Source organism: Vulpes lagopus, chromosome 6 (assembly GCF_018345385.1).
Source record: "Vulpes lagopus strain Blue_001 chromosome 6, ASM1834538v1, whole genome shotgun sequence".
NCBI classification, from domain to species: Eukaryota; Metazoa; Chordata; class Mammalia; order Carnivora; family Canidae; genus Vulpes; species Vulpes lagopus.
The window spans coordinates 75,172,574-75,191,758 of NC_054829.1; the positions used below are offsets into that span (position 1 = coordinate 75,172,574).

At 41.8% G+C, this 19,185-nt stretch overlaps 1 pseudogene; it reads right to left on the reverse strand.

Moving 5' to 3' along the window:
• Positions 1 to 617: 617 nt before the first annotated feature.
• Positions 618 to 8,209, reverse strand: LOC121492639 (annotated as a pseudogene).
• Between the last annotated feature and the right edge of the window lie 10,976 nt (positions 8,210 to 19,185).

Sequence of the window (19,185 nt, forward strand, 5' to 3'; positions counted from 1 at the left end):
GAGTTCATCATAGAAATCCACCCATTTGAGGATATGGCTGGTTAAAAGTGCTCAGATGTTAAAGCAGGCTGGAATCTAAAACGATATTTTTAAAGATACAACTGGGATTGAGCAAATACTGAAGACACTCCAAAATCACTTCTTGCAGAGATAAAAGAAATAATCCCCTGTCAGCCAAAAATAAAAAATGCTATTACCGACATGTTGTCTCAAATGCATGAAAAAAGGAGGACGGATTAAAGAACAGCATGTTGGGGAAAATAGAAGATAACATGGTGGAAAATCATGACAGAACTATAGAGGGAAACAAAGTAATTGTCCCTAAAGATAGACATAGGGAACTCCGTGACTTACGAAACAGTAACATTCCTTTGATAGGAGGCCCAGAAAATGAAGACCAAGAAGCAGTGGCAGGTTTATTCAATGAAATAATTCCTGAAACTCCCCCTAATCAGAAGGACAGAGACCTCAACATCCAGGACGCATTCAGGAACTCTCATGAAATTCAACAAATTCGACCTTCTCCAAGGCATTTCATATTCAATCTCACAAAATATGCACACAAAGAAGGAATCCTGAAAGCAGGAAGGGAACTGCTTTCCTGACCCTCACAGTCATCAGTCTAACTGCATGTGGACGATGATGCTCAGAGTCAGGTCCCACAGGGTCAGCACATCCCCATCTTCTGGAAAGGTTGATAAATCATCATCCTTACACTAAAGTTCCACAGTCTCCCAGGCCCCTGTTGCCTGTGTAAAAGTTCTCCATCCGGGTCCACTGAGTTTTGTTCCCGGAGTCCTAGGAGTGTCCAGAAGTTCATCCTCTGTGTAGGACGGAACATGTGAGAAATCCACCCTTGATCCCATGGATGGAACCTATCAGGGACTTATCACAACAAATGCAGCAGAAAACACCAGATCATCAGGGCTTGGATTCTCGTGTCACCAGTATCTTAGCCTGTGCCCCCTAATGGAACATCGTACTTGGTCTGCGTGAATTAAACAGACACTCATTCCCACAGTTCTGGAGTCTGCGAAGCCTGAGATCCAGGTGCAGGCAGATGTGGTGTCTAGAGAGCGCCCGCGTCCTACCATATCCTTTCCTCAAAAACACACATTGGGCCACAGGCCAGTGAGCTTTCCCAGTCCTGATGTATAAGGGCCTGGTCCTATCCTGAGGCTGCACCCTCCTGACCTAAGTGCTCCCCTAAGACCGCACCAACTCTTCCTATCACAAGGGTGTTAGGTTTCAACATGGGGAAGGTAGCGGTCACACACATTGGGCTGATATCAGCACTGGAAGGATCAATGATTTATATCCTGGAAGTGGAAGGCTCCTCCAAATGAGCTCCTCACCCTGAGGATCCTCAGAGATACAGTGGAAGTTTCTAGTCCCTGCACAAGGACACAATGACCTTCAGAATCAGCTGATAACTTGGAAGGCGATAGATTCCACTTCATCTTCTGGGTGAGTTGTGAGTCCACTTTTATAATCACATCATAATTTCTGCCTCTTCTCCCTGATCATACTTCTCATTTATCACTACATCAGGTATTATGTTTTTGTGCATGGATTGTAGGTCCCTCTTTTTAAACAATTTTATTCATTTATTCATGAGAGGCTTGGAGAGAGAAGATGTAGAGACACAGGCAGAGTGAGAAGCAGGCACCATGCTGGGAGCTTGACGTGGTTCTCGAACTTGGGACTCCAGGATCATGGCCTAGGCTGAAGGCAAACTCTAAACCACTGAGCCACCAAGGGATCCCCGGATCCCTCTAGTCCTTGAGGTACATGGAGATATTTCTACATTTCTCATATTTGGGTAAATAGTAAATAAGTGTAAGCAACTCTGTCTTCTGTGCATATAAAGTAGCAGTTTTCCTAAAGAATCTGTTTTCAAATCAGAAGCCAAATAGTTAAGAACAAATTCCAGGTCAAGAGAGGCTCCCTGGGAGAAACAGCTCCATGGAGAGGAAGCCCAGACCCTGACAGGAAAACTGCCCAGAACCGCCCTCTGCACCTGCTCCTGGGCCTTCAAGACAGAAGTGGTGAGGAGTGTGCACACCCTGGTGGTCGTGATCCCCTTCTACAGGGAGGATTGTGTCTGGGCTCACACTGAGGTCCCCTCACTGTGTCTGCACAGTAATACTGGGCCGTGTCCTCGGCTCTCAAGCTGTTCATCTGCAGATATAGCATGTTCTTGGCGTTGTCTCTGCAGAGGTGAATTGGCCCTTCACAGCATCTGTTAGCTTATGCTACTTCCATCAGTGCTAATACCCGCGACCCACTGCAGCCCCTTCCCTGGAGCTTGCTGGACCCAGTACATCCAGTAACTACTGTAGGTGAATCCAGAGGCCACACAGGAGAGTCTCAGGGACCCCTTGAGACTTCACCAGTTCTACCGCAGACTCCACCAGCTGCACCTCACCCTGGACACCTGCAGACATAAGACATCCTTGTCAAAACACTGTCCCACATCCCCTGTTTCTCTCACTCATCTCCTCTCGCAGACTCTAGATCTCTTGTTCTCCATGAATTACCTTTTAAAATAGCAACAAGGGTAACCCAGCTGAGCACAGACTCCTTGGTGGTTTATCTGAGTTCTCTCCTGATCTCTGAACGGGGTCACCTGGGGATCCTGGGGCTGGGCTTCCTCTCCCAGATGCAGGGTCAGGCTGGGCTGGTTTAATGAGTGCTCCTATTTGCATGTTCTGTGAATATATAATCAGAACTAGACCTAGATTTGATTCTTTACAAGTTTTTAACAAGGGTTGCTTTACATCTGTAGGCCACACGGTGTAATGCATTCTGATACTATGAAGTGTTCAAATCTATGAAAAAATTACCTTTGTATTTCTTTATGACTTTTAAAAATCTCTCATCAATTTGGGTACTTTTAGTGGACAGTATTTTACTTCCTTCAGAATATTTAATTTTACATATTATATTGCTCACACCGGTGTCAATGTAATCAGTTTTTTTTTTTATTACCTTGTAAATACTTTATTGTTAGGGATGCTGGGGTGGCTCAGCGGTTGAGGTCTGCCTTCTGCTCTAGGAGTGATCCTGGAGTCCAGAGATTCAGTTCCACATCAGGGTCCCAGCATGGAGTCTGCTGGAGAAGCTGAGGCATGCTTCTCTCTCTCCCTGTGTCTTTCATGAATAATTAAATAAAATCTTTAAAATATAAATTATTGGTTGTTACTGTGTGGAAACCTATATTTACTTTGTATGTTGATTTTGTATTCTATATATTCCCTGAAATTGTTCATTAACTAAGGGTTCCGTTTTGGAGCTTATCAGGTTGACCTGCAACAGATCATGTCATATGGATACATACAATTTTTTCTGAATCTATTGATGTAAGTATCTATCATTCTTTGTTTCTTAAATTTCCTAGATTGGAATTCCAGTCATTGCCATTGTACAGGCTTCCTTCTATTCTTTTTGGTTATTTGTTTGGACTAATTACTCTGTAGACATATGACAGACCTCAGTGGAGATGTATTTCATGTTGCATGTGCCTGAGCTCCCTAGACTACAACACGCAGACAATGAACAAAGTAGGCAGCCTTCTGCTTCTTCCCCAACAGGACCTTGGGTTTGTGGAGATATAAGACCAGGATTCTGGGTTTGGGTCAGTGAATTAGTGAGGAACTGACAAGGGTTGTTTGCACAGTCTTCTGGGCCTTACAGATGGTTCTGGTGCTGAGGATGGTTCACCCCTCCCAATTCAGAGAAGGGAGTTTTCCCATGGGAGATTTATTTCCACATATCAGGGTGATATAGGAGGTGGAACCTCTCTGTCCCCTGGATGATTCTTGTGTGATATTATTCACAATAATCCAGGGAACCAGCTGACATATGAGGTAGCATAGTTCATTCTCCTTCAGTGTAACATGTTGGATAGTCATGGTGGGAATGACCCCTTGTGTGGGTCCTGACTTGACAGAAGGGCTTCAGGTTTTCACTTTTGAATGCAGTGTTGGTTGTGGGTTTTTCATAAAATGTGACTGTTCCATCAGATAGGAGGCAATCTCTTTTGCCTCGACTGTGAAGATGTTTTGAAGTTAAGCATGTTAAGACATTGTCAAGCGGTTTTAGGCATCATAGAAAAGAATCATGTACATCCAAGCCTTCACTGTTACTACAGGGGACCCATTTATGATCAGGGAGTGTTGAAGCATCCTTACATCCCTGGCATGATTTCCTCTAGGTCATCCTCTGCGATCTGTCTGGATGGGCTGTTGGATTGAGTATTCCAGGATTTTTTCATTTATGTGCATCTAAGATGTTGTCTGTGAGACCCTTCCTGTGGGGTCCTTGGTGTGGGTTTGCTATCAGGGTCCTCCTGGCCTCCTTAAATCAATTTGGTCATGTTCCATTTTCATTAGGTTTTGGAAGACATTGAAATGTTTTGGCCTTGATTCTTAAAATATTTTGAATATTCGTAGATATAGCCAAATGATTTGGGCCTTTTCATTACTTTTTTAAAAGTTTCACTGTCTTCTTTGACCAAAATATTTTTAAAATATTTTATTTATTTGTTCATGAAAGATACAGAGAGAAAGAGGCAGAGACACAGACAGAGGGAGAAGCAGGCTCCATGGGGGGAGCCTGACATGGGACTTGATTCCAGGTCTCCAGGATAAGACCCTGGACTGAAGGTGGTGCTAAACCCCTGAGCCACCTGGGATGCCACAGTGAGAATTTTTAATAAGGTTTCAGTCTCCTTATCTGTTCTGTTTTGTTCATTTTTTATTTCTTCATGAAACAGTTTCAGTTTATTGAAAACACTAGTAATTTGTAATTTCACTCAGTTATCCAATATCTTCGGTGTGCGTTGAGATTGATAAATTCATTCAGATTTGAATTCGATTCTTTAATCTAATAAGATATTTCCAGGTATCTTCTCCCATTCTGTAGGTGGCCTTTTAATTACACTGAGTGATTCTTTTGCTGTGAAATTGCTCTTTCTTTGAAGTCCCTATAGTTCATTTTCCTTTTCTTTCCATTGCCTCTGGAGACATGTCTAGAAGTGGATGCAGCTGAGGTATAAAAGATGCTGCCTGTGTTCTCCTGAAGATTCTGATGGTTTCCTGACTCACATTTAGGTCCTTCATCAAATTTGAGTCCATTGTTGTGAATGATGTCAGAAAAGGGTCCCCTTTCAGTCTTCTGCATGTGAGACTCCAATATTCTCAAAACCATTTGTTGAAGAGATTTTCTTTTTTCCATTGGATATTCTTTCCTGCTTTGTCAAGATATTTTGACCTTAGATTTCAGGGTCCATTTCTGGGTTCTCAAACTTTTCTATTCATCTATACGTCTGTATTTGTGTCAGTACCATACTGTCCTGATGATCACAACTTTGTAATTTACCTTGACAACCAGGATCAGGATGTCTCCAGCTTTGCCCTACTTTTTCAGGATTGCTTTGGCTATTTGAGGTCTTTGTGGTTCCCTGAAAGTTTTCAGATTGTTTGCTCAAGCTCTGTGCAAAATGCTAGTGATATTTTTATACACGTGCTTTGAATGTGTTACTTGCTCTTGGTAGCATAGCTATTTTATCAATATCTATTCTAATCTATGAGAATAAATATTTTCAATCTACTTGTGTCTTCCTTTCTGTCTTCCATAAGTGTCTGGAATGTTTAGTCTATACATCCATCCCTCTTTGCTTAGGATTTTTCGTCATTATATGATGATTTCTGTTGCAATTATAAATTGCATCAATTCCTTGATTTTCTATTTTTCTGTTTCATTTGCAGTATATTGAAATCCAATGACTTCCTTGTATTGATTTTACAATACAATTCAGATTTCGCTGAATTCCAGTATCAGTTCTAGCAATTTTTTCAAAGCAATTTTGGGATTTGAACTTAAAGTATCTTGTGTGTGAAGAGTGAAAGTTTGACTTTTTCTTTGCTTATTGGAATGACTTTTACTTATCTTTGTTTTCTGATGATGAGGCTAGGACTTCTAGCACTATGGTGAAGAACAGTGGTGATGGTGATCATCCCTGTCCTGTTCCTGATCTTAGGGGAAAAGCTCTCAAGTTTTCCTTTGAGGATGACATTCTCCATGTGTCTTCTGTAAATGGCTTTTATGATGTAGAGTATGTCTCCCTATCTCTACACAGCAACATATTTTTATCAAGAAAGTATAATTTCTTTTGCCAAATGTTTTTGGACATCAGTTGAGAGGACAAAATGGTCCTTATCTTTTCTTTTATTAATGGCTCAAATCCCATTGTTTGATTTGCAGATGCTGAACCACCCTTGCAGACCAGAAATGAAGCCCATTTGGTCATGGTGAATTCTCCTATTGATGTACTGTTGGATCCTGTTTCTTAGGATCTTTGTGACAATTTTGCATCCATATCCATCAAGGATATTAGTAAGTAATTCTCCTTTTCAGTTGGATCTTTGTCTGCGTTTGAGGTCAAGGAAATGCTACCCTCAGAAAATGAACTTATAAGTTTCCTTTAATTTCTATTTTTTGGAACATTTTCAGGATAGGCATTAATAAATTTTAAATGCTTGTGCATTCCCATGGGCAGCCATCTGCCCCAAATTTTGATTGTTAGAATAATTTAAATATGTTTGGTTTTAATTTCTTGGTTTTGGGTCTGTACTGCTTTTCTATCCATTCCTGTTTCAGATTTAGTTGTTTCTACATTTATAGGAAGGCATCCATTTCTTCCAGATTGCTGAATTCATTGGCATGTCATTGCTCATAATGTTCTCTCTCTTTAATAATTTATTTTTCATTTATTTATTCAAGATTTCAATTAAGTTCAATCTGCTAGCATTTAGTAACACCAAGTGCTCATCTCATCACGTGCATTCCTTAGTGCCCATCACCCAGGTACCATGTCCCACCACACAGCTCTCCTTCTGCAACCCTATGTCCCAGTCCCAGAGGTAGGAGTCTCTCATGGTTTGTCTTCCACTCTGATTTATCCCCACACATTTTCTCTCCTTCCATTATGATCCTATTCACTATTTCTTATATTCCACATAGGAGTGAAACTATGATGATTGTCCTTTGATTGACTTATTTCATTGGCATAATACCCTGTAGTTCCATACATGTTGATGAAAATGGTAGCTACTGATCCTTTCTGATGACTGAGAAATATTCCTTTGTATATATATACTGTAACATGTTTATTAAGTCATCTGCCAAAGGACATCGTGGGTTCTTGGAGAATTTGGCTCTTGTGGACTTGGCTGCTATAAACCTTGGGGTGCATGTGTTCTACCATTTCCCTGTGTCTGTATCTTTGGGGTAAATCCCCAACAGTACTATTGTTGGTTGTAGGGCAGATCTATTTTTAAGTCTTTGAGGAACCTTCACACAGTTTTCCAGAGTGGCTGCACTAGTTCACATTCCCACCAACAGTGCAAGAGTGTTCCCCTTTCTCCACATCCTCTCCATAATTTGTTGTTTTATTTCTTATTAATTTCACTATTCTCTGTTGTGTGAAGTGGCAAGTGAATGTGTTTGGATGTGCTTTTCCCTGATAGTGATGCGGAGCATGTTTTTCATGGACTTGTTTGCCATATGTAGGTCTTATTCGGAGATATTTCTCTTCATGATTTCTCCCCATGTCTTGACTGGATTCCTTGTTTCTTGGGTGTTGAATTTGATAAGTTCTTTATAGATGTTGGTTACAAGCTGTTTGATATGTCATTTACTAATATAATCTACCCTTCTGTATGATGTGTTTTAGTTTTGTGGAGGGTTTCCTTTGTTCTGCAGAACATTTTTGTTTCGATTGAGCTCCCAAAATGCATTTTTGCTTCTGATTCCCTTTTCATTATACATATGCCTTGCAAGAAATTGCTATGGCTAAGTTCCAAAACGTTGTTCTCTCTCTTCTCTTCCTAGAGATTTTGATGGATTGTTGTCTCATATTTAGATCTAACCATTTTGACTTTATCTTTTTGTCTGGTATAAGAGAATGGTCTACTTTAATTCTTCCATAGGGGTTGTTCAATTCTCCCCATGCCAATTATTTTTGAGAATGCTTTATTTTCCCAGGGGACATTCTTTCCTATTTTATTGTAGATTATATACCGTATGTTTGAGGGTCCATTTCTGGGTCCTCTATTCTGTTGTATTGATCTGTGTGTCTGTTTTTTTGCCAGTACCACACCGTCTTAATGATAAAAGCTTTGCAGTACAGCTTGAAATCAGGCATTCTGATGCCCCAGCTTTGGTTTTCGTTCTCAACCTTACTCTGGCTATTGGAGCTCTTTTCTGATTTTATAGAAATCTTCAGATTATTTGTTCCATCACTGGGAAGAAAGCTTGTGGTATTTTGATAGAAATTGCATTCAGTATCTAGATTTCCCTGGGTAGCATAGACATTTTCACAATGTTTATTCTTCTGATCCTTGAGCACAGAATGTTTCTCCATCTCTTTGTGTCTTCATTAATTTCTTTCATAAGTGTTCTCTAGATTTAAGGACAGATCCTTTACCTCATTGGTTAGGTCTATTCCTAGGTATCTTATGGTTGGATCCATTGTAAATGAGTTTAATACCCTAATTTCTCTGTTATCAGTATCATTGTTACTGTGTAGAAATGCAGCTGCCTTCTATGCTTGTTTTGTCTCCTGCCACATCCCTAAGTTGCTACGTCATTTCTAGAAATTTTAGGTGGTATCTGTTGGAGTTTATATACAAATATCATGTACTCTGCAAAGAGGGAGAGTTTAAATTCATCTTTGCCACTTTGAATGCCTTTTATATTGTTGTCTGATTGTTGATTATACGAATTCTATTTCTTTTGTGAGCCGAATTGGTGAGGGCCTGCATCCGTGCTGTCTTCCTGAATTTAGGGACAAGCTCTTTGAATCCCCATTGAGTATAAGATTCACTGTGAACTTTTCATAGATGGCTTTAAGATATTGAAGCATGTTCCCTCTACCTTCTACTTTGAAGAGTTTTAATCAGGAATGCCTGCTGTAATTTGGCCTATGAGTTCTCTGCATCTAGTGAGAGGACCATATAAGTATTGTCTTTTATATATTTTTTGAGTGAACAATTTTTATTGAAACCCTCAAAGATTAAAGAGGACAATATGGTGAGTTTGGGTACCATAACACAAAAACTCACCTAACTGCACCATCATTCACAGGAATGAACAAACCCAAACACGACAAAATTCAAATTCTCATGTAATTGCTAAAAGTGAATGTAAATGAACTAATCATTTTATCATAACCTTTCTTTAATCATACAAAAAAGAAGGGAATGCTGTCTATTATTTTTTAAGGATTTTATTTATTTATTCATGAGAGACAGAGAGAGTATGAGCAAGAGCGAGAGAAAGAGTTAGAGACACAGGCAGATGGCGAACAGGCTCCATGCAGGGAGCCTGATGTTGGACTCGATCCTGGGATTCCAGGATCACGCCCTTGGCCGAAGGCAGGCACTAATCCACTGAGCCACCCAGGCGTCCCTCCTTGTCTCTTCTATTATTTTTTGACTATTATCTACAAATATTTATTGTAACACTTGAATAGGACTACAGGAAGCCCTTGGCACTGATTGAAAATATTGATTCAGAGGAGGGGAGGGGCAAGATGGCGGAGGAGTAGGGTCTCCAGGTCACCTGTCCCCAGCAAATTACCTAGAAAACCATCCAATCATCCTGAAAACCTACGAATTCGGCCTGAGATTTAAAGAGAGACCAGCTGGAACACTCCAGTGAGAAGAGTTCGCGCCTCTATCAAGGTAGGAAGACGGGGAAAAAGAAATAAAGACACAAAAGGCCTCCAAGGGGGAGGGGCCCCGAGGAGCCGGGCTGAGGCCGGGGCGAGTGTCCCCAGGACAGGAGAGCCCCGTCCCGGAGGAGCAGGAACTGCACCAACCTTCCCCGCGGAAAGGGGATCCCCGGGAATTGGAGCAGGATCCCCAGAAAGGCGGGGACGCCCTCGGGCTCCCTGGGACAGTAACAGAGGAACTGCGCCCCGGAGAGTGCGCCGAGCTCCCTAAGGGCTGCAGCGCTCGGCGGGACCCGGAGCAGCTCCGAGGGGCTCGGGCTCCGGCGGCAGCTCCGCGGAGGGGGCTGCGGGGCTCCGGGAGCAGCTCGGAGGGGCTCGGGCGGCGGCTCCGCGGAGGGGGCTGCGCGGCTCCGGGAACAGCTCAGCGGCGGCGGCTCGGGCAGAGGAAGAAGCTCCGCGGAGGGGGCTGCGCGGCTCCGGGAACAGCTCGGAGGGGCTCGGGCGGCGGCTCCGCGGAGGGGGCTGCGCGGCTCCGGGAACAGCTCAGCGGCGGCGGCTCGCGCAGAGGAAGAAGCTCGGCGCGGAGGGGGCTGCGCGGCTCCGGGAACAGCTCGGAGAGGCTCGGGCGGCGGCTCCGCGGAGGGGGCTGCACCGCCGGGAGCGCGAATCCAACAGCGCAGGCCCCGGAGCACAGGGCGCCGGGACACAGCCCAGGATCCGGCCTACCCCGGGACAGGCAGAGGCCGGGAGGGCCCAGGACAGCAAGGACGCTCCTGCCTGGAACTGAGCAGATCAGCGGCCCCGCCCCGGAGCCCCCAGGCCCTGCAGAAGGAGAGCCCCGGAGCTACTGCGGGGGCTGACTCCAGGGTCCCAGAGCTGCCCCCGCCACTGTGGCTTCCTCCCGGGGCCTCACGGGGTCAACAACCCCCACTGAGCCCTGCACCAGGCAGGGGCAGAGCAGCTCCCCCAAGTGCCAACACCTGAGAATCAGCACAGCAGACCCCTCCCCCAGAAGACCAGCGAGACGGACCAGTTCCAAGGGAAGTCAAGGGACTTAAACTACACAAAATCGGAAGATACTCCCCCGTGGGTTTTTTTGTTTTTTGTTTTTTTGTTTTTGTTTTTGTTTTTTTTTTTTTTTGTGCTTTTTTTTTCTCTCTTTCTTCTTGATTTCTGATTGCTTCCCCCACCCCCCCTTTTTTCTTTTTTCTCCTTTCTTTCTTTTTCTTTCTTTTTCTTCTCTTTTTCCCCTATTTTTTTCTTCTTTCTCTTTTTTCTTTTTCTCTTTTCTTTCCTTCTCTCTTTCTCCTTTTCCCAATACAACTTGTTTTTGGCCACTCTGCACTGAGCAAAATGACTAGAAGGAAAACCCCTCAAAAAAAAGAATCAGAAACAGCCCACTCTCCCACAGAGTTACAAAATATGGATTACAATTCAATGTCAGAAAGCCAATTCAGAAGCACTATTTTACAGCTACTGGTGGCTCTAGAAAAAACCATAAAGGACTCAAGAGACTTCATGACTGCAGAATTTAGATCTAATCAGGCAGAAATTAAAAATCAATTAAATGAGATGCAATCCAAGCTAGAAGTCCTAACGACGAGGCTTGACGAGGTGGAAGAACGAGTGAGTGACATAGAAGACAAGTTGATGGCAAAGAGGGAAACTGAGGAAAAAAGAGGCAGGCAATTAAAAGACCATGAGGATAGATTAAGGGAAATAAATGATAGCCTGAGGAAGAAAAACCTACGTTTAATTGGGGTTCCCGAGGGCGCGGAAAGGGACAGAGGGCCAGAATATGTATTTGAACAAATCCTAGCTGAAAACTTTCCGAATCTGGGAAGGGAAACAGGCATTCAGATCCAGGAAATAGAGAGATCCCCCCCTAAAATCAACAAAAACCGTTCAATACCTCGACATTTAATAGTGAAGCTTGCAAATTCCAAAGATAAGGAGAAGATCCTTAAAGCAGCAAGAGAAAAAAAGTCCCTGACTTTTATGGGGAGGAATATTAGGGTAACAGCAGACCTCTCCACAGAGACCTGGCAGGCCAGAAAGGGCTGGCAGGATATATTCAGGGTCCTAAATGAAAAGAACATGCAACCAAGAATACTTTACCCCGCAAGGCTTTCATTCAAAATGGAAGGAGAGATAAAGAGCTTCCAAGACAGGCAGGAACTGAAAGAATATGTAACCTCCAAACCAGCTCTGCAAGAAATTTTAAGGGGGACTCTTAAAATTCCCCTTTAAGAAGAAGTTCAGTGGAACAATCCACAAAAACAAGGACTGAATAGATATGATGACACTAAACTCATATCTATCAATAGTAACTCTGAATGTGAACGGGCTTAATGACCCCATCAAAAGGCGCAGGGTTTCAGACTGGATAAAAAAGCAGGACCCATCTATTTGCTGTCTACAAGAGACTCATTTTAGACAGAAGGACACCTACAACCTGAAAATAAAAGGTTGGAGAACCATTTACCATTCAAATGGTCCTCAAAAGAAAGCAGGGGTTGCCATCCTTATATCAGATAAATTAAAATTTACCCCGAAGACTATAGTGAGAGATGAAGAGGGACACTATCTCATACTCAAAGGATCTATCCAACAAGAGGACTTAACAATCCTCAATATATATGCCCCTAATGTGGGAGCTGCCAAATATTTAAACCAATTAATAACCAAACTCAAGAAATACCTTGATAATAATACACTTATACTTGGTGACTTCAATCTAGCTCTTTCTACCCTGGATAGGTCTTCTAAGCACAACATCTCCAAAGAAACGAGAGCTTTAAATGATACACTGGACCAGATGGATTTCACAGATATCTACAGAACTTTACATCCAAACTCAACTGAATACACATTCTTCTCAAGTGCACATGGAACTTTCTCCAGAATAGACCACATACTGGGTCACAAATCGGGTCTGAACCGATACCAAAAGGTCGGGATAGTCCCCTGTATATTCTCAGACCATAATGCCTTGAAATTAGAACTTAATCACAACAAGAAATATGGAAGGACCACAAACACGTGGAGGTTAAGGACCATCCTGCTAAAAGATGAAAAGGTCAACCAGGAAATTAAGGAAGAATTAAAAAGATTCATGGAAACTAATGAAAATGAAGATACAACCGTTCAAAATCTTTGGGATGCAGCAAAAGCAGTCCTGAGGGGGAAATACATCGCAATACAAGCATACATTCAAAAACTGGAAAGATCTCAAATTCAAAAGCTCACCTTACACATAAAGGAACTAGAGAAAAAGCAACAAATAGACCCCACCCCCAGCAGAAGAAGAGAGTTAATTAAAATTCGAGCAGAACTCAATGATATCGAGACCAAAAGAACTGTGGAACAGATCAACAGAACCAGGAGTTGGTTCTTTGAAAGAATTAATAAGATAGATAAACCATTAGCCAACCTTATTAAAAAGAAGAGAGAGAAGACTCAAATTAATAAAATCATAAATGAGAAAGGGGACATCACTACCAACACCAAGGAAATACAAACGATTTTAAAAACATATTATGAACAGCTGTATGCCAATAAATTAGGAAATCTAGAAGAAATGGACGCATTCCTGGAAAGCCACAAACTACCAAAACTGGAGCAGGAAGAAATAGAAAACCTGAACAGGCCAATAACCAGGGAGGAAATTGAAGCAGTCATCAAAAACCTCCCGAGACACAAGAGTCCAGGGCCAGATGGCTTCCCAGGGGAATTCTATCAAACGTTTAAAGAAGAAATCGTACCTATTCTACTAAAGCTGTTTGGAAAGATAGAAAGAGATGGAGTACTTCCAAATTCGTTCTATGAGGCCAGCATCACCTTAATTCCGAAACCAGACAAAGACCCCACCAAAAAGGAGAATTACAGACCAATATCCCTGATGAACATGGATGCAAAAATTCTCAACAAGATACTAGCCAATAGGATCCAACAACACATTAAGAAAATTATTCACCATGACCAAGTAGGATTTATCCCTGGGACACAAGGCTGGTTCAACACTCGTAAAACCATCAATGTGATTCATCATATCAGCAAGAGAAAAACCAAGAACCATATGATACTCTCATTAGATGCAGAGAAAGCATTTGACAAAATACAGCATCCATTCCTGATCAAAACCCTTCAGAGTGTTGGGATAGAGGGAACTTTCCTCGACATCTTAAAAGCCATCTACGAAAAGCCCACAGCAAATATCATTCTCAATGGGGAAGCACTGGGAGCCTTTCCCCTAAGATCAGGAACAAGACAGGGATGTCCACTCTCACCACTGCTGTTCAACATAGTTCTGGAAGTCCTCGCCTCAGCAATCAGACAACAAAAAGACATTAAAGGCATTCAAATTGGCAAAGAAGAAGTCAAACTCTCCCTCTTCGCCGATGACATGATACTCTACATAGAAAACCCAAAAGCCTCCACCCCCAGATTGCTAGAACTCATACAGCAATTTGGTAGCGTGGCAGGATACAAAATCAATGCCCAGAAATCAATGGCATTTCTATACACTAACAATGAGACTGAAGAAAGAGAAATTAAGGAGTCAATCCCATTTACAATTGCACCCAAAAGCATAAGATACCTAGGAATAAACCTAACCAAAGAGGTAAAAGATCTATACCCTAAAAACTATAGAACACTTCTGAAAGAAATTGAGGAAGACACAAAGAGATGGAAAAATATTCCATGCTCATGGATTGGCAGAATTAATATTGTAAAAATGTCAATGTTACCCAGGGCAATTTATACGTTTAATGCAATCCCTATCAAAATACCATGGACTTTCTTCAGAGAGTTAGAACAAATTATTTTAAGATTTGTGTGGAATCAGAAAAGACCCCGAATAGCCAGGGGAATTTTAAAAAAGAAAACCTTAGCTGGGGGCATCACAATGCCAGATTTCAGGTTGTATTACAAAGCTGTGGTCATCAAGACAGTGTGGTACTGGCACAAAAACAGACACATAGATCAATGGAACAGAATAGAGAACCCAGAAGTGGACCCTGAAATGTACGGCCATCTAATATTCGATAAAGGAGGAAAGACTACCCATTGGAAGAAAGACAGTCTCTTCAATAAATGGTGCTGGGAAAATTGGACATCCACATGCAGAAGAATGAAACTGGACCACTCTCTTTCACCATACACAAAGATAAACTCAAAATGGATGAGAGATCTAAATGTGAGACAAGATTCCATCAAAATCCTAGAGGAGAACACAGGCAACACCCTTTTTGAACTTGGCCACAGTAACTTCTTGCAAGATACATCCACGAAGGCAAAAGAAACAAAAGCAAAAATGAACTATTGGGACTTCATCAAGATAAGAAGCTTTTGCACAGCAAAGGATACAGTCAACAAAACTAAAAGACAACCTACAGAATGGGAGAAGATATTTGCAAATGACATATCAGATAAAGGGCTAGTTTCCAAAATCTATAAAGAACTTATTAAACTCAACACCAAAGAAACAAACAATCCAATCATGAAATGGGCAAAAGACATGAAGAGAAATCTCACAGAGGAAGACATGGACATGGCCAACATGCACAAGAGAAAATGCTCTGCATCACTTGCCATCAGGGAAATACAAATCAAAACCACAATGAGATACCACCTCACACCAGTGAGAATGCGGAAAATTAACAAGGCAGGAAACAACAAATGTTGGAGAGGATGCGGAGAAAAGGGAACCCTCTTACACTGTTGGTGGGAATGTGAACTGGTGCAGCCACTCTGGAAAACTGTGTGGAGGTTCCTCAAAGAGTTAAAAATAGACCTGCCCTACGACCCAGTAATTGCACTGTTGGGGATTTACCCCAAAGATTCAGATGCAATGAAACGTCGGGACACCTGCACCCCGATGTTTCTATCGGCAATGGCCACAATAGCCAAACTGTGGAAGGAGCCTCGGTGTCCATCGAAAGATGAATGGATAAAGAAGATGTGGTTTATGTATACAATGGAATATTACTCAGCAATTAGAAACGACAAATACCCACCATTTGCTTCAACGTGGATGGAACTGGAGGGTATTATGCTGAGTGAAATAAGTCAATCGGAGAAGGACAAACAGTGTATGTTCTCATTCATTTGGGGAATATGAATAATAGTGAAAGGGAATATAAAGGAAGGGAAAAGAAATGTTGAGAAATATCAGGAAGGGAGACAGAACATAAAGACTCCTAACTCGGGGAAACGAACTAGGGGTGGTGGAAGGGGAGGAGGGCGGGTGTTGGAGGGGAATGGGTGACGGGCACTGAGGTGGACACTTGACGGGATGAGCACTGGGTGTTTTTCTGTATGTTGGTAAATTAAACACCAATAAAAGTTAATTAAAGAAAAAAAAATAGATCAATGGAAATACGTCAGGGGGATACAGGAGCTCCCAATTACCAAAACTGGAACAATTTGAGCAGGAAAATAAACATATTTTTATTGGATTATAAAATTCAAAGTATAAAATAAATATCCATATTGTTTTGCCCACCCTGAAGAAACTGTTTTGCCCATGCTGAAAAAACATCCAAATATCTAAATTTGTTTTGAATGTTGCAACAGATGATGCCATATTCAGGCTAAAAGGATATGAAAAAGTTTATGATCTACATAATACAGACTGTTTGGGATCCAAAATGAATTGAGAGAGCCAAGGAAGAAGACTGGCTCTGGGCTTTCATTTTGCTTGGAGGATAGGGTCAGATGATGGTTTTGGCCTGTGGACTGAGGCTTGCAAATTTTGAATCTTCCACTTGAGCCAAAAGAGCTCTGAACTTTCTTATCAGCTTCCTCAGATGTGAAGCACAAGGGGAAAGCGAAAGGTGTGGCTTTAAAATTATAGCAGTCAAACATTAAAAACTGGAACCAGATTTTGCATAATGCGTGAGTCTCTACTGATATAAATGATGAATAAATAAAGAGACAAGCCTGTGTACAAAAATTCCAAATACTTTTTAAAGTTACTTCACCTTCAAGGAGTTGGAGCATAACCCCGATGTTTCTAGCAGCAATGTCCACAATACCCAAACTGTGGAAGGAGCCTTAGTGTCCATCAAAAGATGAAAGGATAAAGAAGATGTGGTCTATGTATACAATGGAATATTCCTCAGCCATTAGAAATGACAAATACCCACTATTTGCTTCAACGTGGAGGGACCTGGAGGGTATTGTGCTGAGTGAAATAAGTCAGTCAGAAAAGAACATTATATGGTCTCATTCATTTGAGGAATATAAAAATTAGTGAAAGGGAATAAAGGGAAAGGAGAGAATATGAGTGAAAATATCAGTGAGGGTGACAAAACATGAGAGACACCTAACAGTGGGGAATGAACGGGGGGTAATGGAAGGGGAAGTGGGCAGGGGTTGGGGTGACTGGGTGATGGGCACTGAGGGGGGCACTTGGCAAGATGAGCACTGGGTGTTATGCTATATGTTGGCAAATTAAACTCCAATTTAAAAAAGAAAAAAAAAAAAGAAAACCCAAAAGCCTCCACCCCCAGATTGCTAGAACTCATACAGCAATTTGGTAGCGTGGCAGGATACAAAATCAATGCCCAGAAATCAATGGCATTTCTATACACTAACAATGAGACTGAAGAAAGAGAAATTGAGGAGTCAATCCCATTTACAATTGCACCCAAAAGCATAAGATACCTAGGAATAAACCTAACCAAAGAGGTAAAAGATCTATACCCTAAAAACTATAGAACACTTCTGAAAGAAATTGAGGAAGACACAAAGAGATGGAAAAATATTCCATGCTCATGGATTGGCAGAATTAATATTGTAAAAATGTCAATGTTACCCAGGGCAATTTATACGTTTAATGCAATCCCTATCAAAATACCATGGACTTTCTTCAGAGAGTTAGAACAAATTATTTTAAGATTTGTGTGGAATCAGAAAAGACCCCGAAAAAAAAAAAAAAAAAAAAAAAAAAAAAAAAAAAAAAAAGAAAAGACCCCGAATAGCCAGGGGAATTTTAAAAAAGAAAACCTTAGCTGGGGGCATCACAATGCCAGATTTCAGGTTGTATTACAAAGCTGTGGTCATCAAGACAGTGTGGTACTGGCACAAAAACAGACACATAGATCAATGGAACAGAATAGAGAACCCAGAAGTGGACCCTGAAATGTACGGTCATCTAATATTCGATAAAGGAGGAAAGACTATCCATTGGAAGAAAGACAGTCTCTTCAATAAATGGTGCTGGGGAAATTGGACATCCACATGCAGAAGAATGAAACTGGACCACTCTCTTTCACCATACACAAAGATAAACTCAAAATGGATGAGAGATCTAAATGTGAGACAAGATTCCATCAAAATCCTAGAGGAGAACACAGGCAACACCCTTTTTGAACTTGGCCACAGTAATTTCTTGCAAGATACATCCACAAAGGCAAAAGAAACAAAAGCAAAAATGAACTATTGGGACTTCATCAAGATAAGAAGCTTTTGCACAGCAAAGGATACAGTCAACAAAACTAAAAGACAACCTACAGAATGGGAGAAGATATTTGCAAATGACATATCAGATAAAGGGCTAGTTTCCAAAATCTATAAAGAACTTATTAAACTCAACACCAAAGAAACAAACAATCCAATCATGAAATGGGCAAAAGGCATGAAGAGAAATCTCACAGAGGAAGACATGGACATGGCCAACAAGCACATGAGAAAATGCTCTGCATCACTTGCCATCAGGGAAATACAAATCAAAACCACAATGAGATACCACCTCACACCAGTGAGAATGGGGAAAATTAACAAGGCAGGAAACAACAAATGTTGGAGAGGATGCGGAGAAAAGGGAACCCTCTTACACTGTTGGTGGGAATGTGAACTGGTGCAGCCACTCTGGAAAACTGTGTGGAGGTTCCTCAAAGAGTTAAAAATAGACCTGCCCTACGACCCAGCAATTGCACTGTTGGGGATTTACCCCAAAGATTCAGATGCAATGAAACGTCGGGACACCTGCACCCCGATGTTTCTATCAGCAATGGCCACAATAGCCAAACTGTGGAAGGAGCCTCGGTGTCCATCGAAAGATGAATGGATAAAGAAGATGTGGTTTATGTATACAATGGAATATTACTCAGCAATTAGAAACGACAAATACCCACCATTTGCTTCAACGTGGATGGAACTGGAGGGTATTATGCTGAGTGAAATAAGTCAATCGGAGAAGGACAAACAGTGTATGTTCTCATTCATTTGGGGAATATGAATAATAGTGAAAGGGAATATAAAGGAAGGGAAAAGAAATGTTGGGAAATATCAGGAAGGGAGACAGAACATAAAGACTCCTAACTCGGGGAAACGAACTAGGGGTGGTGGAAGGGGAGGAGGGCGGGTGTTGGAGGGGAATGGGTGACGGGCACTGAGGTGGACACTTGACGGGATGAGCACTGGGTGTTTTTCTGTAT